Here is a 10,509-nt window from a genome sequence, read left to right on the forward strand (position 1 = left end):
TCAATGTCACAAAAATCCTTTTTTTTTTTTTTTTTCCTGATAGTAAAATGTATTTGGAAAAGATTTAAGCTTCACTTGTTACTGCAAAAGCAATGTAAGTCAGGGGAAGCGTCTAAGAAGTCCAGCTGGGAACTTTGTCAGCCCAGAAAATCATGGGATGCATTTTGTCTGTAGTTGAATGACCTCTGGGTGACTAAAAAAAAAAGTATGCATATTCCAAACACAGTGCATCCTCCCCAAAAACATAACAAAAAATACTATTCAGCTGTGTGGGGAAAAACAAGACTGAAAAAGAAAGGTTACATGGAAACATGGAATTTTATTCTTCAATGAATTGGAAAGTCTGTATTCACAGTATTCACTTTTGAAGTGAAGTAGCTTGTGTATCAAAAGTTTTCCATTACTTTTGTATGAGAAGTAGAAAGGGACATGCACAATGATGTTGTATTGTAGTCCACATTAAGAAAGTTTGCAGATATCATGTGTATTTGAAAATATTGCGGGCATTTTGAAATGATGAAGAATGGATTGTGGCTCTTGTCAGTACCTAACTAACAACAGAAAGGTAAAATGTGTCCCCTCACTGCAAGAAAGATATTGAGGCCCTGGAACGTGTTCAAAGGAGGGCAACAAAGCTGGTAAGGGGTCTGGAACACAGGCCATATGAGGAGAGGCTGAAGGAGCTGGGAATGTTCAGCCTGGAGAAGAGGAGGCTCAGGGGAGACCTTATTGCTCTCTATAACTTCCTGAAGGGAGGTTGTAGTGAGCTGGGGGTCGGCCTCTTCTCTCATGTCACTAGTGATAGGACCAGGGGGAATGGTTTCAAGCTACGGCAGGGGAGATTCAGGCTGGACATGAGGAAGTATTACTTTTCAGAAAGGGTGGTCAGGCACTGGAATGGACTGCCCAGGGAGGTGGTGGAATCACCGACCCTGGGGGTGTTCAAGGAAAGGCTGGATGTTGCGTTGAGGGACATGGTTTAGTAGGAGCTATTGGGAATAGGTGAACGGTTGGACTGGGTGATCTTTTAGGTCTTTTCCAACCTTAGTGATTCTATGATTCTATGATTCTATGAAAATCTGTCCCATTCAGGGGATAACCTCTAGGTGTCACTTGAAGGCATGAAATAGAAAATGGATTTTAGATTGGTCAATTTACAGAGGTCTAAATATGCAGTGGGATTCTAGCAGAAGTTGTTTGTGAATTATTTTCTCTTCATAGGCTAATCTAATTTAGCTTCTGGTGCGTTGGGTGTTCTGAGCAAACAAACTTTTTCATATAAGTTGAAGCTTGTGTAGTTTATGTGACAACTCACAGACAAAATTTAGTGATACTGATTAGGAAAAGAAATGCCACAAAATGTCTAACGTCAATTACCAGCTCCTTTAGTAAGCTTAGAAATGAGTCATGCAAGATACTTGATATCCTGAGATCAGTGTATCTTCCATGCCAGATTTTAGCACTTTGAAAGCAAATCGTGAGGCCTAGCTATTTTGGAAATCTGATTTTCCCTAAATAGTTGGATAGTGTAACTATGAATGTCAGTACATGCTTATTTGGCAGTGTAGATTTCTATTGGCTTTTCTCAGAGCTTCAGTTCTTTGAGATGAAAAGATTTCCTTGTTAGTTCAGACCTTGACACAGCCCTTGAAGTTAGTATCTGTAGTTCAGGGGAAGACATAAGCATGTAACATATTCAGCCCTTTTTCAGTAAAGATTTTTGCATGTGCTTCTGAATGTCCCTTACCCTCACTGACTTTTTTTGAGCTGCAGTTATCATTCTAAATTTTAGCAGAAAATTGATTATTTTTTCCTTTCTGCTTTGTCACTTAATTGTGGGTGACAATTCCCCCAAAGCTAAAATTTCTGAAATGGAGAAGTCTTCTTTCACAGTTTGCTACAGTTTTTACCTGTAGGCTGATAACAGAAAATCAGTGCACTAATCTGAATGATAAATCTCCTTTTGTCTATGTGAAGATGTTTTCAGTTTAGGAACCTTTTATGACACTTCAGTCTTAGTTTTCTTAGTAATGGAGAGAGTTGGAGCGAGGTTGAAACTAAAAACGTAGCACAGTCCTATGATCTGGTGTTAATGGGCAATATTAGATTACTTACTTTTGAATGAATAATTCTTTGTTTTAATTAGGTTGAAGTTTATAGGAAGTTCCTATCAACACACCCTCTTATCTCAGGTTGTGTACTGATGTGTTCAGTCTTGATAATGTGCTTTATTTTTAGAACACGAAGAAGCATGATATAAGCTTATTTTGTTTAACTGCCAGAAAATAAGAATGCAAAAGCCATAGATTCAAATTGCCTTTTCAGGCAGAGAAGTCGTTGCCCTCTGCAGCAAAGTTTTGATAGTGATTTCAGTAGGATTGAAGTTTCTCCAGCACTATCTCCTGAACTATAGCTAAAACTCTACTGTTTTTCTGTTTTGTTTTGTTTTATTCAGAACAATAATATTTACAAAGTCTTGTATTCTTGAGCGCAGGTTCTTGCCAAGGAAACAGTTTAGAAGCTGCAGGTACCTCGCCACACGATGGCAGAGTAACAGCACTTGTCACTAGGTCTGTTTTTTTTCTGAAGTGTTTGAAAACACTGGTTATTGGATCTAATTTTTTCCTGCAACTAAGTGCAGCACTGTTTAACTTTTCAAAATGTCATTGTGTCCCTTCTGTGGTTACTGCATCTTTGCATGCATTTTAATTACACTGTTTTCCGTTTGTGTTATTTTTTCAGTTATACAATATGCTTTAATTAAGAATAATGGTGAAAGAATAATGATGAGAGCTTGGTTCTGCTGTATATCCCTATTGTATCCTATGATTAATAGTTTTTTATTTGTGGATTACTTGTGGTCTCCATCTTTTCTTAGAAGACTAATATATTCTTTAAAATGTTTCTGTTGATTTGTATCATGTGTATCATTAGGTCGTTTCAGAGATTTTAATTCATAGATTTCTGGTAGGTTCTTATATATTTGTTTTCAGAATATTTAAGCATATTATTTTACTCATTTCTTATCGTATTGGAATAATTTATTTGTTTGCATTATTAATATTCATCTCTTTCCAAGCTTCCAGTGTGGTCTGTTGAATAAAAATCAGTATTCCTGCCAGCAAAAGAGTTCCATTTAACTTCAGAAATACCTCATATTTCTATTGCAAGCGGGCTGTTGGGCAGCCTTGTTTTTGTTTGCTTCTGATCCATCTGTTGTGGAGCCTTGCTGCAGTTACACTGAAGGTATCTGAGAGATAAATGAAGCAGTGTGAATGTTTAACTTCATTGCGATTTTGCAATGAAAAGATCTGGAATCAGATAAGGTGGGAAATCTCATTTTCTCATGAAATTCTGCTCTCAAACAAATGTGCAGTTTATCTCTGCAGTTATGGGCACTGAGTAATTAGGCGACTTTGCCTTTGTTAGGGTGTTGCATTGGTGCAGTAGTGCAATCAAATTTTGGTATTAGCACAGAAAAAAAATAAAACTTTACCTTTAATTTCTCATAAAGGCACCGTTCCATCAAAGTTCACGTGTGATTTATAATGATACTTTATAAGTCAATTTACAAATGTGCTCCAAAGGTAATGCCTGCTATTTTAATATCTCATGATGGCAGAGGTGGATATTGGTGGTATGGCAGTAGAGTCTGAACCTTCCCACCAGTATTCCATTGCATGTTGCTGTGTCACAGATGACAGCAGAGGGGCAGTTGGACAAAATGGCATCTGACAAGGAAATATGAAGCAAATGTGTGTCCTTGAATTCCTCCATTGGAAGAAATGGCACCCACTGACTTTCACCAATGCTTGCTGAATTTTTATGGAGACCAAACTGTGGATGTGAGCACATTTAGGCAGTAAGTGGTGCATTTCAGCAGTGATGATCACAATGTGAAAGACACATCACATTCCACATGGCCATGCACAGCTGGCGCACTACAGAAGTGAGAGCAGCTTGATCAGTTCATCCATGCAAACTGCAAAAAGCTTAATATCACCTTCAATTAATTGGAAATGATGGTGGAATATTGCAAAGTTTGAGCCAAGTGGGTCCCATGAAAGCTCATGCAGGAACAGAAAAAACATGCAAGTTTGTCAGAACATACTGAACCAGTATGAGGCTGGTTGACAGATTTTTACATTATGGTATGTAGGCTTTTGTTTGTCACTGACAAAAATGCATAGCTAATGGTGGTGACAAGGCTGAAAAATAGTGTTTTGCTGAAAATTTGCCCCCACAAATAGTGTTATTATGCTTATTATTATGTTATTATCTTTGTATCTCTTATAGTTCCATGGAAATAAATAGGAGGCATTACTTTTGGAACAATATTTCAAATTTATTGGAGTAAAATGAACTCAAAATGGCTAATTAAATATCGTGTTGGTTTGATTATGCAGAATAAAACAGCACCTGATTTTGCACAGGATATTCCTCCTTAAATAGTATGCAAAGCAATAACAGATGCTTGTAATTAAAATGATGTTTATCATTAAAAAGAAAAAATCTGGTAAGTAATTCATATATTCAGCACGTAAGTCTAATCTCAGTTCTCCCATTTCTGCCCTTTTTGTTGAGCTGGAAACCAGGAATTGACTGAAGATGCTTTTCAACCTGTTCAGTTTTCAGTTTTGGCTACCTTTACATTCTTCTTTCCCTATCTCTTCAATGAAGACATGATAGTCTTCTTTATATACATCCTTATCTTGTCACAACTCATAATTAATATCTATTTTAGCCATTGTTTCTATGTACATATTAGCAAATCTGCATTTTTAATTCCCACTTCCATGCCTGTCTGGATTCTGTTATCTCCTGAGCAAAGGCATAACATCATTTGAGGTTCTTGCCAAAAGTTTCTATTTTCCCTGTTTTTGATTTCAGTGTTCTTAGTAGTAACTCAGCTCCTAACTTTGCTTCTGAAACCAGAAATCTAAGAATTATCCTTGATACTCTCTTCTACATTCCAGTTTTCTCTAATGTTTTCTCTGTTTTTTGGAATGCAGTTTTTGCTTAATGTAGTATTGCCTCCTCTTTCTGTGCTTGTGTCTTTTTTTTTTTTTTTAAACTGGCTTCTTTTTTTATAGTCTGTGTCCTTTTTCTGTTCAACTAGGTACCTTAAAGGCAGATCTTACTTCTTGAGACTGCAAAAGAATAATGGCAAGCCCTCTTTTGCTTCAGGAAGTAGAAGACCCAAGTATTTTGCCTTTATTTTTGAGCTGTGTAAAACAAGGACATGGCAACCTGACCACATCTGAAGCAGAGGTATCAGTCATATCCATAGATCAGAGAGATGGAAGCCCTATTGCAAAACCACTGTGTTGGAAAATAACCATATACAAAACCATATACAAAACCATTGTGTTGGAAAATAATAGTGTCAATGTTCATTGGTTTCCTCCTGAAGTTTAGATATTTTATTGCATCTTTTTCATGTTTTGATTGCCCTCAGTTTCTCTCTGCATTTTTTGTGAGTTTACCAATTCTGTTTCTTGCCTACAGCCTTTCCATTAGCAGTCTTTCCCTAAGATTTTAGATACTCAGATTCCTATCAGTTATGTTAGTTTTCCATCATTCTCCATAATCAGAATTCTACCTCTGTATTCAATCATTTTACTTTTTCATGCGTCTGGTCTCTATCATTACTCTTACTCAGATTTGCAGATCCCAACTGGATTAAAAGATAATTTTGAGACTACACCAACTGTCTGAAACTTTCACATTCTGCTTATTAAATCACCTTCTCTTCCAAATGGTTTTTCGTCTCCATTTCCCACTACAGCCCAGTATTCCTCTGCATTATTGGATAAAGCTGGAAAGCAGTCCACATAGATAAATCCAGCTACCAGTGAATGGGTACAAAACCATTTTTGCTTCTTACTATGCTTTTTAGCATACTTTGTGTTACTGTGCATTTTTGAATAGCCTCAGTCTTAGTTCTCACCTTTTGCTTGCACTGCCTGAACTGAAGTATTTTACGGTCTGATCACTCTTGAGTAACTCAGACTAGTCCATTAGATTAATTCTACTGGCTAGTTCTAGTAGTTGCAGTGATTAGCTGTAATCAAGTGAGCTGTGGAGAGAAAAGATTGATACACTTGCCCTAGAAATGTAGAATATAGAGCTCTGAAGTGACCTGCAATCTATCTGTTCTTTTTAAGGCACAGAGAATGATATCTCTGTTATTGCAGGTAGTTCTTAAAATCTTCCAGAACTGGAGGTTACATAACGTCTTCAATCACAGGTCTCCAAGGACTGGTTATGCTTGTTCTTAGAACACTGTTCTGCCTTTTGCTACCATTTAGGTCTTTTACTCAGCACAGAGAGAATAGATTACTGCCTTTCTCTTTGAAGCAGTAAAGGGGAGAGCTCTTCAAAATGTGAACACTGTTAACACTTTTCCCATCTTTTCTCCAGCCTGAACAATCTCAGTACTTTCAGTCCTTCCCCGTAGATGATATTTAATAGATCTTCAGCCATGCCTGTTGCTCTATTCTAGACTCCCTGGAGTTGCTCCAAACATTTTTAAAAGCATGGTGCCTAAATTAAGTGCAGTAGTGCAGCTAAGGTCCTAGTGTTGAAGAAGTAAAATTCTCTTAACAATCTTTTGGATGATAGTCATGAGTGCTTTTTCCAGTGGCATTGATATTGTTGATTCTTGTACAGCTCTTGATCTCTGTAGTTTCAGAACTGCCAGGTAAACATTCCTCAAGCTGTACATGTGTTCATTGCTTTGCATGTAGTCTTGTACATATCCTTACTGAATTGCATTGTCTTTTCTTCAGATTTATTTCCCATTTGTCAAGGCCCCTTTGAAGTATAGCCTTCTTGTCTAAAATGCTTGCAGTTTCTCATAGGTTGGTGTAACCAGCAGTTGAAAAAGCTTCCTCTTAATTACAACATTCAATTAATAACTAGTACATCAAATAGTATCAGACTCAGGACAGACTCCTGCAAATCTCACATTAATACTGCCTCCATGGTGGCAGTGAATTAACAACAGCTACTTCTAAACAGTTTTTCAATAGCATTTATATCACCTGTATGCTCATTTTCTCTAGGCTAGATATCTCAGACTTGCTTATGCAAGCTGTACATGAGTACAAGAAATATATATGTATATACACAAAAGAAGGATGTGTGCCATCTGTTATCCTTACCTAACACTCAAAGTTTGCTACCCTCTCTGTATGATCTAAACCAATTTATTTTCAGCACATCTATGATGGCCATTACTTTAGTCATTTAGTGTCTTGGTTATTCATTCCATGACAATTTTCTTTTAAATGAGAAACTCCTGTTAAACTGGTTGTTATATAATTTCCTGTTTTTCCCCTGCTCTTCCATAGGTTTCTTTGTTATAGGACTGTTATAGTTACTGTTATAGTACTACAATGTAGGACTAATTATATCTATTAGAAGAAAAGTTTAGGTGACATTCTTGTTGTACTTAAAAGTGGAAGGTGAGAGGCAGAGAGAAACTAGTCTATGAATAATCAAGCCACTGAATGACTTTCTGCCATTCTAGGGAGAAAATAATAATTACATTATCTGCAGCACACTCTTAGTAGTTGCAGCTCAGCATTACCAGTTTTTTCATTTCAGTTATGCTGAGGATAGCTGGCAGTGCCTGCATAGTTCATAATACAAAGACAAAGACCAGTATTTAACAACATATATTACATTTTTTTTCAGAGACAAAACATTAGACAGCAGAGTAGTTCTGAGGTGAAGCAATTTTGTTTTTTTTTACTGCCAAATCACAAATGTTTTGTTCTTTTTCTTAGGCTGATACTAATCCTTATCTTTGAAAGTGGAAACAAGTTTTCTCTGGTTCCACTGGCAAGAATGTTTTTTAACTTTGTGTTCCTTCAGTAGCTTCAGTTATGGTTTGCTTGCTAATAGTTTAGTGTTGTCACTGCTGGGAGCTAAACCACTGTCTTTGCTTGGGAGATACAGCTTAATCCTCTGAGAATTGAGCCATTTTATGAATCTTTAATTTGTAGAGACACGTATCTAGAGAAAACCTAATGGTTTCTTACGTCCATAGGTTGATGATGATTTAATTGTCCTTTCAGCTCTTAAATACTGTGCAGTTTAAGAATTCCTCAGACTTTGTTTTATTTCATTTTCTGGCTTCAATGAGTATGGCTCTTTTGATTATTTTATTCCAAGTTTTTATCAGTGTGTAATTCTGTGTTTAGTAGGAGAAGTCTATGTTTCACAGACTAAAAATAAACACTTCATTGCAGTCTCTGATGTGAAGCCGCAACAAATAATGGTGTTGCTTATTTGAAAATTTTTTCCACGCAATTCAAGTATGAAAGACCCTTGTTAAAGGCAAATAATTTGGATTGATTTTTGCTGCTTCGAGTCAGCTGAGAGTCTTATATTTTCAGTCTTCTTTCCATGTAAAGCATGGATCAGCACATACTCAAAGTATCACTGTATGATTCAGTCAGAAAGGAGGACTAAATTGTCCCCAGCTATGGATCATTCCTGTGTGTTTGCATAAGAAGTAGAAGTTTATTATCACTCAGATTGTTTACAGCTGGCTTTTGATTGTTTCAGGCTTAAGTTTCTCTGACTTTTTTTAAAGTCAGATTTAGAATAAATGCAGTGTTGCTTTTTTTTATTTACTAACAGGTGTAAAAGTATACAAAACAGTAAATTTTTTGGCACTCAAGAATTGCCTTGTTCTTTTAAACTTAGTTTTTTTGTTTGTTTGTTTACATATTAAAGTCTTTTAAGTCTTTAAAAAGACTAAGATGTAGAGAATTATATAGAGTTATGTTTTACTCATCTATAATATCAGATAGTTTGATAACAAAGGTAATGATATCTTGTGCTCATGTAAGACTGTTTTTTCATGGTGTTTCCATGAATCTGTGTGTTTCAGTTGGAAATGTTCCCATCAGTCTTCCAGAGATTCAGGAAAGAGCATCTTTTATTCCTTAATAGCTTTCTCTTGACCATCTGTGGTCAAGCCATGCTTTCTCCTTACCGTTTCAAGAGCCTGGATTGTTCTCAGAGCCAGAAGGGGAGAAGCAGAAAGTCCAGCTGCATGAGGGAATTCTGCTTTTTTCTTACCCTGTGACTATTGGAAAGATTCTTCTCTTCACATTTCTTTACATCTGAGCACAGGATTTGGAAGTGCTTTAAAAGCTGATAGCTTCAAGAAAGCAGAGGAGACTAAGAAGGATAGAATGAATTCAGAGGGCATGTTTTTCAAGAGCCAGGAATCTGACGTACATGGAATTGTGAACTCTTGTAGCAGAAGATAAAGTTCTTATGGTGATATGTTTCAAATGAGACTAGCTGTGATTCAGACACACCTGATACAAGCATATCATTATCTCTGTCGTTTTCTCATTAATGATCGTGTGGTTGTTATAAAGAGCTGACAGAAAATTGCATAAATTATCATACAATTATTATATAATAATTAGCCCTCATATGTATATAATATAGAAAAATTAAGTCATGAAATGAACTTGCTTGCAGAAGTGCTAAAAAAATTACCTGTCACACACAGTTTACACTGAAAAGGCAGTAGAAGAATGCATTTTTTCATTGATAAACGAAGCCTTAAATCTCCAGGCAAACTGAATTTCATTAGCAGAGAAATTAAAATTTGATCTTTCTATTGAAATAGCTGCCAAGGTTAAGGGATCACAGCAAATATGCATGATATGTTGCTCATACCACCTGGGAATGGGGGGAGTTGTTCCCTTTTCCTACAGTAAGTAGTAGTTATTACTCAGGGAGACCATGCCCAGGGGTGCAGCCCTTCCAAGAATCAGGGCATAATTCTAGCCATTGCAAAAATTTTTCACTATTTTCGATTCTTAGTTCTGCTAAAGTATCTGACAGATAATGTGTATTTTTCTGTCATTTGTTTTTCTCCAAAAGTTGTGATACATTCTTTGTAGTGCAACCTTTGTATTGCTTTGAAATAAACTTGCTTTTCTACGTCTTTCCTGGTCCTAAGTCTAATTTCATGGAATCAAATAGATGTTAAATTCCATCATGAGTGGGAATGTAACACTTCCTGACTCTTTTAAATGTCATGTCATTATTCAGCCTAGAAAGCCAACCCTATCCTGGGCTACATCAAAAGAAGCATGTCCAGCAGCTGAAGGGAGGTGACCCTGCCCCTTCACTCTGCTCTGGTGAGGCTTCAGTTAGAGTAATGCAGAGTTCTAAGTACCGGAGAGACGTGGTCCTGCTGGAATATGTCCAGAGGGGTGCCATAAAAATAAGCCAAGGGCTGGAACATATTCTCTCCAACGACAGACTGAGAGAGCTGGGGCTCTTCAGACTAGAAAAGGCTCCTAGGAGACCTGATAGCAGTCTTTCAGGTATCTAACGGGTGGCTATAATAAAGAAAGAAACAGACTCATTAGCAGGGTCTGTTGTGACAAGGCAAGGGGAAATGGTTTCATACTAAAAGAGGGTTGATTTAGACTGGGTATAAGGAAGAATATTTTTTATGATGTGAGG

The 10,509-nt window shown here is 36.8% G+C and overlaps 1 long non-coding RNA gene across 1 annotated transcript; it reads left to right on the plus strand.

The window, feature by feature from the left end:
* Nucleotides 1–2,389: 2,389 nt before the first annotated feature.
* LOC122188673 lies at nt 2,390–9,859 on the plus strand. Its single transcript, XR_006181622.1, has 3 exons — nt 2,390–2,570; nt 5,120–5,271; nt 8,906–9,859. It is a non-coding gene; the product is annotated as an uncharacterized LOC122188673 (long non-coding RNA).
* Nucleotides 9,860–10,509: the final 650 nt, after the last annotated feature.

This window comes from Lagopus leucura, unplaced genomic scaffold (assembly GCF_019238085.1).
Source record: "Lagopus leucura isolate 7727_CA_CO unplaced genomic scaffold, USGS_WTPT01 Super-Scaffold_73, whole genome shotgun sequence".
NCBI classification, from domain to species: Eukaryota; Metazoa; Chordata; class Aves; order Galliformes; family Phasianidae; genus Lagopus; species Lagopus leucura.